Raw genomic sequence first — 16444 nt, forward strand, 5'->3', positions numbered from 1 at the left:
ATCTGAAGGTTTAGAATGATGAATTGATGAGGATTAAGAATCTCTGCTAGCCATACAATTTAAGCCCTCCTTATAGTCCCAAATTTTGTTGTCATTTGCAAAGTGCCCTGCCCAGCAATATGGGTTCTTCGTATAGCGTGTCATAATTAATGAATGCAAGGTTAACTATATATAATCTAGTTAATTCTTCTAGAAAATAAAATTTATTCAAGACAGAGTAGAAACACACACACACACACACAAATGAACATAAAATAAATTTCGAGAATTCTATTATGAAATCATTTTTCACAACCTCACATTCACCATTTCAAAACAAATCTTTCAAAAAAAAATCAAGAATGTAAATTAATCATATATATCTATATATATATATATATATATATATATATATATATATATATATATATATATATATATATATATATATATATATATATATATATATATATATATGAACTACTTCTAGCGCCTTGTTATTAGTGCCACTATCAATTTGTATTCGTTTTGTGATAGACCCCTCTCTCTCTCTCTCCCCTGATATATATATATATATATATATATATATATATATATCGAGAGAGAGAGAGAGAGAGAGAGAGATGTCTATCACAAAATGAATACAAATTGATAGTGGCACTAATAACAAGGCACTAGAAGTAGTTCTCAACACCCATCACCCCAATCAAAGCTGTTATTCAAAATTGGCCTTGAGAGTTGGATTCCTTTCATTAAAATTCATAAAAGATTTTATAAAGTTCCAATAGCAAAAAGCTCCTCTTCTTATCTAATTGATTCATTTTTATATCTTTTCTCATAATTTCCATGTAAACTCTTAGAATTCCTTGTATATAATTGTGACTATTTAGCTTCTTTCTCAATAATTATGTTTCCATGTACAATTACATTCTTTTAGCTCCCTTTAAGCTCCCCAAATGGATGTGAAGTGTCAAAATATTGAAAACTAATAATAAATTTATAATCTTCCTTTTGAAAGATAGTGAGCCCACATTACCTATCCATTACTTTGAAAGTTTCATGTTCATTGTTTTTTTTAATATGACATTTCTTTATTTATATGGTCGATTTCCTTACTTGCATAAGTTATGTTTTTGTTGGGTGCATGAAAGACATTAATTAATTTTATCATCATTTCAACATAATAATAATGTTTGATAATAATGAATCAATTCATATTTATATCAATAATTGCAATAATTGTTACATGTTTTGATTCTAACATCCAAGTATTAGCACTATATGTGCAGCATACAATGTGTCCTTCCTTTGTTGTCATGATGTAATGGAGTGCACGTACTAAAGTCAAATCCTAAACTACTTGCAGAAAATGAAATGCTCAAAATGGAAATCTCAACCTATTGCAAGAAAGTAATTAGAAGGAAAGAAACATATTATAATTGCATAAAGTAACTATCATGAACTAAATGTCAATCATTACATTTCAAAGAGTTTATATCCATTAACAAAGTTCATTGGATGTGGCAATCAAGAAAATCATCATTGTATTATCCAATTCATAAATTTGAACATTAACCCAAATCGCTGAAATGTTTTGCATGGGTAAAGAGGCAAGTCCTAAGTGGTATTTAGTCATCCCTAATCATTTATTTAGAGCCTAGGGGCCTTGATTCAACCCTAAGGGACAATAACCAAGCTTCTTGAATGAATCTGGGCAAGTATATGCATGTTGGAAGGCTACTACAGAGTTTCTTGTAGTACTGCTACACGAAACAATAGATTTGCTATATGGAGTTATAATTCACCGAATGACCAACCAAATCAAAACCAAATTGGATGGGATTTTTATTTTTTTTTATTAACTAGGATGTCTTCGGTCTCCATTCCAAGTGGAATCACTCAACAATACCTCTATTAACCCATGCTAAAAAATGGCAGAAAATTACTAGTCTAAAATCTAGAAATTCGAGAACTAGTGAGCTAGTAAATCTATCAAATGCCTAACCTAATAAAGTGAAAATGCAATGGGGTAGTTTTTGTTATTAACTAGATTGTTTTTTTTATCTAATAAAAGTAGAATCAACTCAATTGAAGCTCGTTAAAGTGCTCTAAAAAATAATAGAAATTTATTGTTATTTGCCACAAAAGACTTCCAGAAATCTAGATTTGGGAATAAGAAAACTAATCCAAGTAGCTCAATGATTACTATGACCTTCCAAAGTTGTTCCAAGGATGAAATGATGTTTGTGGTCCTGTAAAATAACTTATTTCAACCATTTAACTCAATCCTACAACAATAAATCATTAACACTAAATGCAGAAATAGAAAAAAGACAAGAACAAGAGATGCATGTGAATAAGAAGTAAAAGGAAGAAAAGTAAATGATACAAAAGGGATTTGAGGCTCCTGGGATGGCCAAGACCAAGGAAACTTAGATTCCTATGAAGGAGACCAAGATTTAGAATATTGAAATGTCACCAATCTTCATTATTTTCATCAATATAATTACATCCCTATAAGAAATGAAAATGGAGCTGCAAAAATACGAGTTCTCTCCACCCGAAAACTAAAAATCAACCCCTAGAGGAAAATTTTACTTGGTACATATACAAAATTATTAGGGATCATTCCCCATGAAAGGAGGAAGCTTTCCCCACCAAAATCCCTTGATTACTGGATCTAGCTCCCAATACTAGGAATATACATTAAATGGCAGGGAACACTTCCCTAGATTTTCTCAATCATTGGAGCTCCACAATCTGTGCCATAATTCCATAATGTCTTGTTGATTTATTATTTAATATAGATCCTCTTTAGTAGGGAGAAAGTCCCTAAATTATCTCATCCTCCAAATCTTCATAATCTACCCAATATTCTGACAATATTCCACAAAAATAAATAATATTAGGCACAAATATGAAATTATCCATAAACCTTCCTAATGAACATATTAAAGTTAAAAATACATTATCTAATGCAAAAGGAGAGGTTTAATGTGCTGAAGGATGGTCAGATGGGCCTTAATTTATGTCTAATTTAGAGGCATGGGCCTTAACTTGTGTCTAATTTAAAGGCCCATCACCATGTCAATCCCCATTACTCTTGGAATGTGAGTTATCAACATGGTAACTATGAATAAGTCTCTATAAGGTTCAAATGGTAACTCATATTGAGAGTTGAATGGGTCAAATTTAACCCCTATATGGTTATTGAGCTATGTTATAACTAAGCCATTTGGAGGAAAAGAGGTTCCATGCTATTCGACTGCATTTTGTTCGATAGAAGAGAAGAGAGGCTAATATTGTAGAGTGAGAGAGAGAGAGAGAGAGAGAGAAAACAGAGAGGCTTTATGTACTATATAAACCCATTGGCCACTGATCTCACTCCTTTGTAATTGCATCCATTTCCATTCAGAGAAAGACACAATAGATCAACCTCACCTTCTAGCTAGGTTTTCTTCCATAAGGGTTTCCTATATCATATCTTTTAATCATTTTGTTTTGTGAGTTTTATTCTATTGTTCTTTACTCTCCATGTTTGATCTATTTCATGCATAAGAATAACTGAATAATAAATGGATCTATAAATCTAAGCAAAAATTAACCCTCATAGTGTATATTTCAGATTTTCAAATATATTTTAGTAGATTTGATATGAAGAACTATCCAAAGGAATATCCAAAGAATTTATGGATAATATTGGTATAAAAGTAGGGTTTCTTTGTGTATATTATGGGGAGTTGTAAGGGATCTCGATCGGTTAAGTTGAAAGTCATAAAACTCCAACCATAGTTGATGAATATATGAATAACCCCTAAGATGCCATAAAGGAGATATTTTTGTGGCTATAAGCACAAGTCACTGATATAAACCATAATGTGATCCTCCTCATGTCAACCCTAACTAATAAGCTTGGGCTATTTGGAGAATATGGAGGTTCTAACACAGAGGTGATCAAAGGGGAGATTGTGGGATTGTGAAGAACCAAATAGGGAGCCTGTTGATGGTACTGGATCCCACCAACATACAGGGGGTCTCCCCAATACTAATTCCCAATTAGACCTCACATCGTCTGGTATAGGAGCCCCATAAGGAAATGTGGCCCGACTTCCATATACTTAAATATTTTCCTTGGTTGTAGTTATTAGCATGAGATAGAAACATGTGTACTTTTGAATGAGAAAGTAAGTATGCCTTGTGAAATGTTCAATTATAATATGTATCATGGTTCTTTCACTGGAAGGCAAGATAAAGTGAGCCTTTAGAAGAAAAGTATTAGTACTATTCCAATAAAGATGCATACACGTACATATGAAATAATCGTTAATTGTCTAGCTAAGTAGTTCACATGGACATAACGATCATTAAAACAATTACAACACACATTCAACAAGATGAGCACCAAAGTCAATGAAATAGTTCAATTTCCTTAGTACATATGAACAACACACATACCACAAACATCAAAGAATAGTCTTATTACATTCATGATATATGAATGAAAGTGTGTTGGCTCAATGAGTTTCAAATATTAAGTGAAAGTTCCAAGATACATTGATACAATGAAACACCACTAACTCCAATAGTGGAGCATCAAGTCACTACTTGCTCTACAAAAGAATAATATTTCTTTCTAATTCCTAGGTGGAGAAGCCAAGGTGAAAATTCCTTTGCTTGAGTAATGAGGCTTCTTTTATAACAAGAGGAATGACCTTTCATATTCCTTGTGACTCTTGGAATTCTAATATGAACTTTTTACTTTCATGATACTTTTGGACTTTTCCTAATGACTCTTTTTTCCATATATGACTCTTGGACTTCGACATATTTACATTTACAATATTTTCCAAAATAACATCATCATGTGATGACAACATGATAAGTCATAGATATTGATGACCTGGACTCATAGTGACTTGTAACATGGAGTTCTTTGAGAAGTGAAAACACTTCCACTATGTCTTCAATACTTCTAATAGATTTTGCATTGTCATTTCCTTCTACCCTCCAAAGGGTCTTGAGAAATAATGGAATCTTCATGAGTCACTTTGATCATCTGGATCCATCATTCCTTCAACTATCGCAACAAGGTTCCTTTGTGCATTTTGTCTTCAAGATGCTTTCGTGGGAAGCCTTTCTTGAAAAATCTCCTCACAGATCTTTTCCATGCTTCATTGAAAACCTGCAGGTATATATCACTCATGGAAAGAAAAAAATAGCTCAAAAATATCCTACTCTATTATGATTCATGCAAAATTTTGATTGTGGCTCAACAATATGCAAAGGAGAGAGAGAGAGAGGTATTCTGGGCATAAATTACACTTGTAGGAGATAGAGGAGGGCTTCACTACTCACTAATACTATGTCATGCACAACTCTGGAAGAGGAGGAGGGTTGATGGGCACAAGTCGCAGTTGCAAGAGGCAAGGGCGCAAAACTGTCCACTGAAATTGTGCCATGTGCTAGGGAGGAGAGCTAGGACCACATGGAGGGTGCAAGGTGCAATTGCAAGAAAAATAGTAGGGAATCACTTCCCACAGTAAGTGTTCAATTCCCTCAACTAGGAGACAGAGGCTTTGACTGGCGTAGGAAGAAGAGACAGGAAGTCAGAAAAGAGGGACTTCTGCCTGGAAGTGTGTTGTGCACAGGAGGGAGAGAGAGGGCCTAGGCTAGCGCAATTTGTAGTTCTAGTTGAAAAAGAGGGTCTCTAGTAGGACTTCAAAGTGCGCAATCTGCTCTCCCTAGCCTAAGGGTAGGCTTGCAAAGTCACAAAAATGGCTAAGTATAGAATGGTGAAACATAGAAAAACACAATAAGTTAGGGGAAAAATCAAGCATAGCACATCTCAAATAATTAGAAAAACTTAGACAAGACCCATGACTAAGAAATATACATTAAAATTCAAGTTCAAAAACCATCTCCAATTGCAACAAATAAAGTATGCGCAGTTGCAACAAATAAGTGTCATTTTGTGACTAGGAAGTGTATTATGACTCCAAAGTGTGCTATTGCTACTCTTGATGATACGATGACACTCAGGAAGGAAAACATACACTTGAAATATGTGTAAAGACATAAAATGACACTTGAATACCAATGTGACACTTCACATGATAGAAGGTAGGCTCCAAAATTTGAATATAACAAAATTTGGAGGGTGTTGTAGCAATGACAACACTTGGTGACACTCTGGGTGAACTTCAGGTTCTTTGTCTGGGGGTAGCTTTCAGTAAAAAGTTATATGTTCAGTAAGTATTGATTCATCAAGAGGATTAATTAGGATTTCCCACTGAACCCAGTTATAGATGTAGTACCCACCTTTCCTTCCTTTGTTTAACACACCAACAAAACTTGCCATTTCACAATTGTTTCAATCTAGGAGAAGGGTAATATGTAACTGCGAGTTAAATATAATCAAAGTATTATTTTTCATATTTAGTGTTTTTCCACTGCCAACAGGCCCGTTTAGTACCCTGATGGAGTCACTATAGTAAAACAAGCATTGCTTCGGTGCGAGCGAGTTTGTTTAGTACCTCGGTGAAGTTACTTGCTTCACCTCTCTATGCAAGAATCCTTTCTCTTATTTCACCCTTTATTTATTTTATTTATATAACTGTGCTTAGACACTTATTATTTCATAGGGGTAGAAGAGGGATCTCGACTTATTGAGAGCAGGAGAGGTTCTTCCTTTAGAAAAGGTTATATTTACCTTTGATATTGGTATTCTTTCTATTGATTTTCCCCTTTCCGTTCTCTACTCGATTGGATTAGCATGTAGAACACCAAGTAAATTTAATACCAAGTAAAGGAATCAAGATGCTAGAATAGATAAAAATATCATGGCTCCACTCAAGTTTTCCTCTTGAATGTATTGTATTTTCAGTCTGGACATTACTTGATTTAAGTCATTTTCCCAAACAAGGAAGAAGAACTAATAGATATCCAAGCATTGTGGTTGTCACAATCCCTGTCATTTCGCTACTTAGTCTTTTCAAGTCATGCATACACTCTCACAAAAGGTCTTATTTATGTACATTGACCAAGAAAAAGGGAAAAAGAAAACAAGACTTGACAGGAACAAACAACACAAAATCAAGAAAGAAAATTGTACACATGAAAGAACGTAGCCCAGGGTTGCTACTGAAAGTAGTGTTTAGGATCTCGATTATTGATGGGAAGAGGGTTAGTCCTTTCATCTAAATATTTGAACTTGTAAGAATGATGGCCAATATTTTCAATGATGGTTTACGATCCAATCCATAGAGCTTGAAATTTAGTGTTCTTTCCTTTCTCTTCATGGGATTTGTCTCACTTCAATACTAGGTCACCCACACTGAATGTTTTGTTCCCTGCAGACTTCTTATCAAACCAATGCTTGATTCAGTTTTGATGTATGGAAAAAGTTTCTTTTTCTTTGATCCTTTCTTCCTCAAGCTTAATAAGAGTATTTATCCAACTTTGAACAAGGAGACATGGTTTGCCTTGAGATCCCTAAGAAAGCTACAAGGCCAAAAGGTCTAGTTTCGGTGGAAGGACAACCTATTTTATGTATACAAATAAATAAGGGGAGGTTTTCAGAGAGGGTTTGGGAGTGACAAGGTCAACCCATAATGCATTCCCCAAAGCATTATGCTAGTTCTTTTGTTTAGAGAAGAAGTTTTTCTTGATAATACGAATTAAGTTCTTGTTGGTGGACTCAGCCAAATCATTTCCCTGTGGCTAGTAGTTTGATGCATACATTAAAACAATACCATTTTCTAATTCAAACCCATAAAGCTTTAACGAGGAAAAATAATTTGCATTATCAAAGACAAGTGATGTAGGAACGCTAAAATTGGTTATGATGTTCTGTTTAGGAAATTGGATGACTTCCTGATCATTAAGTTGTCTTAGCGGAATTGCTTCAGTCCAACAAGTGAAATAATATGTTGCAATTAACATGCATCAGTGTTGCTTTGATGAATGAGGAAATTAATTTGTGCATAGTGAGAGATGAACGGTTTGATAATCTGTGTGTAGTCATAGATGAACTTGAGTAGAAAATTAATCCTTCCCAAGAAAGATTGCATTGCTTTCATTAGAGGAATTTTGATGTCTAAAATAGGACAAAAAAAAGTGTACAACCAAAATAAAATTTATAATAAACAATAGGATTGAATATGATGAATTCAACCATGGGGGATGATTCACCACTTTTGGAGTAAAAAAAGTAAAAATATAAAAAAATGACTTTTTCAACTCGTATTTTCAACTTATCTCCCTACAATTTTACTCAAATTTCAATTAGGAGCACTCATTGGATGCAAAACTTAATTCCTCATCCAAGGGTACCCATGTTACATACTTTCGATGGAACCTACTACACAAAAAATTGGGAAATACATGAAAAAGATGTGATTGCAATCACGCTTTTTCATGTATTTCCCACTTTTTTGTGTATTAGGGTCCATCAAAAGTATGCAACATGGGTACTCCTTGGATGAGTAATTAAATTATGCATCTAATGAGTGCTCCCACTTGAAATGTGAGTAAAAACATAGGGAGATAAGTTGAAAATGCGAGTTGAAAAAGTAGTTTTTTGTTTCTTCACTCTAAAATTTGATGATGTAATGTAATCTTATTTTATGATTTCCACTATTGATTTATAATATTCCTAAGTAGGACTATTTTATATCTCAAAAATTCTTGTTCACAGGAAAAGAAATTTGAGCAATAGTTTAGACCCTTTTTGGATGGACCTTGATTCCACTCATAGCAATGATATGTCCTAAGAGATTACCTCCAGACACACTAAAGATGATCATTTTTAGATTCAATGATTTTCCATACTTGCAACATCGCTAAAAAATCTGCTTTAGATGACGAATATGATTATATCTTTTCTTACAAAATATTGTTACATCATCAAAGTAGACAACTACACTCTATCCAATCAATCCACAAAATGTGATGTACATGGCCCATTTAAATGTAGCACCAACATCGATAAGTCCAAATTCCATGCGCTTAAAAGAAAAATTTCCATACTTTGTCTTGAAGGTGGTCTTTAGTCTAGATGGTTCTGCTACTAGCATCTGATTATATCCAAAAAACCCATCTAATAGCAAGAACATCTCCAACCCAGATACTATCTAGAGTATCTACTTTATTCATGGTGTGGGGGAATTGTCTTTCTCTGAAGCCCGGTTGAGGTTGTAAAAGTAAACCCATAGGCATATCCCAACAAATATTTTATAATAGGAAATAGGTTGGAAACCCATGTATAATGTCAAACTTTGAAGATGATTCGAGCATCCAACAACTTCATTAATTCTTTCTGAATCAAAGGTTCATGCGTCGAATGAAATTTCCTTAAATTTTGTTGAAATAGTTTCACCCCTTGTTTAATAGGAATGCCATGTTGGATGATATGTGTATCATATGTCTTCAAATCATCATACATCCATGCAAATGCATCTCGATACTATTTGAAAAGGAGAATAAAATCCTATCATTCTCGAGCAGAAAAACATGTATCGAGGCTCACATACTTTGGATCTTCTTTGGTTCCTAGATTGACTTGTTCATGTGATAATGTTGAGCTATGAGTCTTTGTGTTCATTGGTCCTCTATAATGGTTTTATAGGTCATATAATTTCTCAAGAGACCCCACACCTTTTGGCATTGGATTCCCTTTAGATGCTTGAGCTGCTTCCTTCAAAGCCTTCTCATGCTCATCTTCTTCAATATCCACATCTGTGAACACATCTACATTAGCCATGAAGTGCAGTATATGTTGGTCATCATTAAATACATGAAATTTAGTGACATTGTTGGGCACATATGGCTTATAAATAATTTCAATAGAAAAATCATCATTTAATGGTGACATTCAAGCAGCTGCATTGGCTAATGTATTTGTGGCAACAATACGAAATCTAGGAACAAAACTAATATTAAATGCTTTAAAATATGAAATAAGTCGTCATACCTCTTGTTAGTAGTTTTTCAATTTAGGTTAAACATAGTGATTGGTATTTCATATTTGAGAGGTAACACTATTTGAATCACCAATTACCTTAAGTTCTTCTACCTTGAGGTCTATGGCCTTCTTTAACCCCAAAATTAGTGCTTCATATTCAACAATGTTATTTATGCACTCAAAATCCAAGTGGCGTGAAAAGATATACCTTTTCTTCCAAGGGTTAATAAGAATACAACCAGCTCCAGACTCGTCCTTGGTCCTAGAACCATCAAAGTATATAAGGTCCAAATATCAGTAGCTACTAATATAGTTCCTATACTAGTAGTATGTACATCTATATTACAAAGTTCATTTGCACCAGTTGGACTTTAAGGAAGGAGCTCCAACTGTGTATTAGATGGTACAGGTGAAGGTTGCACTTGATAGAACCTATGATCAACTTCTAGAAAACAATTTTCAAAGATGATACATGCAAAGATGATTGGCTCCTTATGTCCCTCAAGTGTCGTCATGGTGTATTTCATGTAAGGCTTATTTTCCACTTGAATATGATTGTTTCTACCCTTATAAGAAATCCATAAATGTGTCAAGTCTATCGATAAATACCCTTGTAATTTTTTGGGCCAATCCCTACTCAATGTTGGGTGTGTGTTATATTATTTCCACTACTAGTTGGATGTGCGTGAGGGGGGTGGCAACCCCGCCCCCCATTCGTTGCATCAAACGCAACAAGGGGGTCACATGGGGGGCGCAACCCCCTTTGTCAAGGGGTTTCAGGGGTGCAGTAACCCCCCTGTACGAGGTCCTGGGCAATGCCCCGAGAAATTGTTTTTGGACCCTATATTAGGTGGGTGGACCTACCTATGGTTTTGTGCATGGGTTTCGCACATGGTTTTGGGCATGATGGTTTTCCTCCCATGGTATTTTGTAGATCCGTTCAAGGGAACTACAATTATGTTCTAATCCAGGGTTAATGAATTGGGGTTTATGAAAGCTTTAGAATGTATATATATGTATTGTAAAATTGAAAGGAATATAATGAAAAATCAATCTGGTAGTCCCGGTTTTGGGATCCAAGGGAAATCTCTATGTATTTGTTTTATATTCTCTCCATTGCTTATTTTCTGCTTTTAGAATTCGTATGGAAGTAATTTATATACAGGGTTAAAACCTACATTTGGTATCAGAGCTATTTCGGCTTCAAGGGGATACCTTTGCTACTGAGGGGTTTTTCTCAGGCTCGTGGTAGACCCTATTTAGTGGGAGATTTGCGAGATCGATTCTTGTGGTGAAAGAAGATGGTGAGCAGTGGAAAGATAGCGATAGAAAACTTTAATGGTCAAAGTTTTGAGTAATGGAAGCTCAATATGAAGGATTTGCTAGTGGCTAAAGATCAGTGGATCATAGTAGATCCGGGTACTTAACTAATGACAATGTCAGTTGAAAACTAGGCGAAGCTAGATCGTACGGCAAAGAGCACAATATGGTTGTGTATCTCAGGTTCAATATTGTTGAATGTATTAAGGGAAGCCATGGTGAAGTATTTGTGGGTCAAGTTAGGGATTTTGTACTAATTGAAGTCTCTGGTGAACAAATTGTTCCTGCGGAAAACGTTGTATAACATGAGGATGAAGGATGGAGACTTGGTGATAGAGCATATGAATTCCTTTAATACTATGGTAAGACATTTGTTATATGTTGATATAAAAATTTTATATGAAGATAAGTGCATCAGTTTGTTGTGTTCTCTACCAGATTCATGAGATAGTTTGGTTGTTTCTATATATAGCAATACAACTACCTTGAAGTTTGATGAAATAGTCTCATCCTTGTTGTCGGAGGAGATGAAACAAAAAAATATGGAGAGCTAGAATGGATATTCTTTGTTTGTACAAGGATGGTCCAAGAACAGAAACAAAAATAATTCCTCGAGTGGGAGATATAAATCTAGAGGGAGATCTAAATCTCCTAGAAAACCTGTAAAGGTATGTTGGAAATGCAGAAAGGAAGGGAACTACAAAAAGCACTTGAGATATAAATATATTGAGAAAGGAAAGGGATCTGATGATGCTCCTTTTGCAGAGGCAAAAACCACCTTAGATGAAGGTGGGGATGTTTACTTGGCTTCTTCTTCAAGTACATATGTATATCACGAGGCATGGTTGATTGACACAGGTGCATCCTTTCACTTCAATCTCATAGGGAGTGGTTATGTGAGTATGAGAAATATGATGGTAGTGTTGTATTATTAGGGGATGATAGGAAGGTTGGAATCATCAAACATGGAAAATTCAAGTTGAAGTTTCAAGGTGGAAGGATTAGAACACTTTCGAGTATTCTTCATATTCCTGCATTGGCCAGAAACCTGATTTTTGTAAGCAAGATGGATGATGCAAGTGTAAAACTAGTTTTTGAGAAATATACCTGCAAGATGGTTTAGGGAGCACTAGCATTAATGCAGGGAGTTTAGATTGGAACTCTGTACAAGCTTCTGGGTAGTACTTCTATTGATGGATGCAACAGTTCTGTGGTTCCTGAAATTGGAGTTGAAACTAATGGTTCCGCAAGAAAAGAGCATGCTATGGAATCAAAGGCTTGGACATATTGGACAGAAGGGATTTGAATATTTATGGTAGAAGGTATGTCTAACTTCTCTCTGGATTTCGATTTCTGTGAACATCGTGTATATGGGAAGCAAACTTGGGTGAGTTTCCCCTCTAGTTCTAAGAGGGCGAAAGGGATATTAGAGCTTGTGCACAATGATGTGTTTAGACCTGTGTCGGTTCCATCATTAGGTAAGTCTGTGTACTATGTATCATTTATAGATGACTTATCAAGGAATACATAGATATATTTCCTCAGGACATAGATAGACATAGATGTATCATTTATTGATGTACAGTATCACTTTGTGAGGGACATGGTTGAGGATAAAAAGGTGTTGCTGGTAAGGGTGGACACCTTTGTTATAGACATTTTTGTGCCTTACAGCTCTAAGCATGAAATGTCCATAAACCAAGGGATCCTAAGTCCCTAAAAGTGTTGTTCCTACCCCTAGAGGAACAAGGTCAACCAATTACAGCTTCTCCCAGAAGTTCTCCACCAAAAACTGCTCAGAATCAGTCAAGTCAGGATCATTTCAGCTGCTCCACTAGCTAGCTGCGTTGCATAGCACCCCAGTACACTATCTAGGTGCGTTGCAACGCACCTAAATGCACTACCAGGGTGCGCTGAGCGGGAAATGACAAATGGCAGTGTCATTCCGCGAGGTGGACAGACAATGGAAGCTTCCAGAATCTTCCCCAATGACACTTGCCTCACTGAGTTCGACCAAGGATGAGTAAGAGGCTCTCAGTCTCCAAGTGGAAGAAAGAACTGACAGAGAGAGGCCACTAGTCAAATCATAAGCTGACTCATCCTCTTTGCATACATCTATATATGGATCCCTCATCCCAGAGATCCTGAGGCTGGAATTTTGTACATTGCAGAGAATTGTTGTTGGTTTTGAGATAGAGATCAGTGTATTAGGTGATTTATGCTTTGTTGGAGGTGAAGAGGGGATTCCTTTGCTGGGGGGTTGATGCTGGATCAGGAATCATCGATTGTAACTCCTCCTGGACCTTCTTGTTATATCAATAAAACTATTTGAGTTTCTCCTACATGCTTGTGTATCAATGATGTTTTGTTATATTTGCATGTTTAGCTTAAATCTGATCCTAAGTTATTTATGAATGTAAATCCATGTCTTTGTGTAGTTTTCCTCTTATGTGATCTTGCAGGAACTTGGTGAAGCTGGGCAAGTAAGGGAGCAGGTAGCTAGAAGTTGTCAAAGAGGAGAGAGATTAGATCAAAGGACTAGCGCAAGACACAGGTTGGTTCATCCTATTCCTCTTCGTTTATAGTTCATAAATAAGAATACGAAAGTAGTTTTCCTTGTTTGTTTCTAAGGTACTGTCACACCTTAGTGGGATAGGGGCATTTTGAGTAGACACTTTTCCCGTTAACAACCTTGAAGAATGTTGCAGATGCATTGAAAAAGTCTGTGATCATTAAGATTTTTTCTTGGTGTAGAGAAAAAATGGGAATTGTAGGGCTGGACCAATGACTAAGGTCTCCTGTGACCCCCTGTGTGGAAAAGAAAACAACAAGTGGGAGAATGTTGGGTGCATGTTATATTCTTTTCACGACTCATTGCACGCGTAGGGGGTCATAGGGGGAGCGAAAGCCCCCCCTTTTTGGTTGCTCTGGGTGCAACAAGGGGGTCACAGGGGGGACGCAGCCCTCCCTGTCAGGGGGTTTCACACATGGTTTTGGGCATGATGGTTTCCACGCATGCTATTTTGTAGATCCGGTCAAGGGAACTATGGTTGTGCTCTAATCTAGGGTTAATTTATTTCGATTTATGAGTGCTTCAACATGTATATATATGTATTGTAACATTGAAAGGAATATAATGAAAAATCAATTTGGTAGTCCCAGTTTTGCGATCCAAGGGAAATCTTTGTGTATTTCTTTTATATTCTTGCCATTGTTTGTTTTCTATATTTAGAATTCGTATGTAGGTAATTTATGTACAGGGTTAAAACCTACACTCAAAAGCAAACCATAGGCTTTAGGAATGTCCAGAATAACAATATTAATGCATTGGTGAACTCTATGGTCTCATGACAAACATATGATGACATTATTAAATTTACTGATTTCCTGGGCTAATGATTTTTGCATCAACATTTTCCCATTTAGAATTAATTTTCTTAGCAACAGATAGTGGCATGAAGTTTGTAGATGCACCAAAATCAATGAGACAATTATGAACATTATAGTTAAATATTTCAAAAGCTAAGAGAAAAGCAGTGAGAAGTGTGTTAGTATTCAAATTAAAAACATTAACTATAGACTCGAGAATGCCACGAGACTTGTCGAACATAACTTGATAAGAAGAAACTACGTTACCTGATGGAGGTTCTGATGCAAGTGTTTGGATGCTCAGTTCATGTTGCCTTGTTATCTTTGCGAGCTCAAAGATTGAAATATTGGCATGATCTTTTTTCATATCTTCAACAATATTATAATCAATCCTTTCATTTCTAACAAGTTGTGTTGCAGTATATGGTGGTGAAGCTTTGTTTGAATCTTTTGTTGTTTGTGGAAGTGTTCTTAGGAGGAGGAGCACTTCCATACTTATTTCACAAACTTTGAGTAGATTTAGTAGGCGGTCGAATCCTTCACAATAATTGTTTTTTAAACTCTTTCTTAGAAATTGTTCCTAATTTACTCCTCAAATTATGTTGCTTAATTGTTTGCTGAGGAGGAGCTTCACTCACTGGTCGTTCATCAACACTTTGTTTATTAGTGTCATATATGATACCAAATGTATTGACAAAATGCCCAACACGTGAACTTTCCTTGGTCATGGTAGATTCATGTTTTTCTTATGTTTGGCCAGACTGCTCCTCTACTAATAAAGTCGGTATAATGTTTGTCATCATAGCTGTCATGTTGTGGTTCCATTGGGGACATTTTTTCTTTGAAATTCCTCTCCTAATGGAAAGTACAATTGTTTTCCATGCCCAAGCTTTCAACATTAAACGCAACATTGGAACTCTGAGCATATTTATCTAGTTGAAAATTGTTATTATTCTTAAAGAAAGGAAGCTTTAAAGACTTACTATTGGTAGTGGCCTCACTCAACTTCATCTTTAGTTTAGATACTTCATTAGTGAGCAACTTCAAAGATTCATCCAAGCTTTCCATGTAAAAAGGAATTTCTCTTTGGCTTTAGTGGAAGGGGTTTGATTTTTCTTACCAGTGTCTTTGGAGTCTTTAGAATATTCATGATCATTAATAGCTCCAATAGAACGCAAGTCTTCTTCAATAACAATCGCTTATGCAAAGTTGAAAGCCAATGTATCCTTTACAGCTCTTTTAACAAACACATAAATATTAGTAGGCAAGGTAGATGTGTAGTAATTTTTAGTGATAGTATTATGTGGTTGAACATATGTGGGAAATTTATTCAACAAGCATGTAAATCTTTGATTAAAATTCTTCACTTTTTCCTTTTCCCCCTTCTTAACATTCCCGAGTTCTTTGAGCAACATAGCAGGAGTTTTATCTTCAACAAATTTAACCAAGAACAACTTCTTGAACTCCCTCCAATTATAGATTGAATTAAGTGGAAGATTTTGGAACCATAATGATACTCTACCTTCTATAGTGTATAGAAAAAATCTACAATAAAATTCATCAAAATGTACCTCAAGAATTCACAAATGCATGTAGAGGTCATTAATATGTTCCTCAACTTTCGTCCTCTTATTAGGATCAAAATTTGGAAGTAGTTTTTCTAGATGTTTAGGCATGCGATGAAACTTTCCTGGAAGAGAAAGAGGTCATTGAGATATCCAATGCAACTATTCATAAACCATGTCTTCTTCTTCCTCCTCTTCTCTCTCCGAATCTAAATATTCTTCTCCTTCACCATTCAAATCCTCATTATAA

The sequence above is a fragment of the Pinus tabuliformis genome, chromosome 5_2, assembly GCF_031772625.1.
Source record: "Pinus tabuliformis cultivar Carrire ecotype Pingquan chromosome 5_2, CPIR1, whole genome shotgun sequence".
NCBI classification, from domain to species: domain Eukaryota; kingdom Viridiplantae; phylum Streptophyta; class Pinopsida; order Pinales; family Pinaceae; genus Pinus; species Pinus tabuliformis.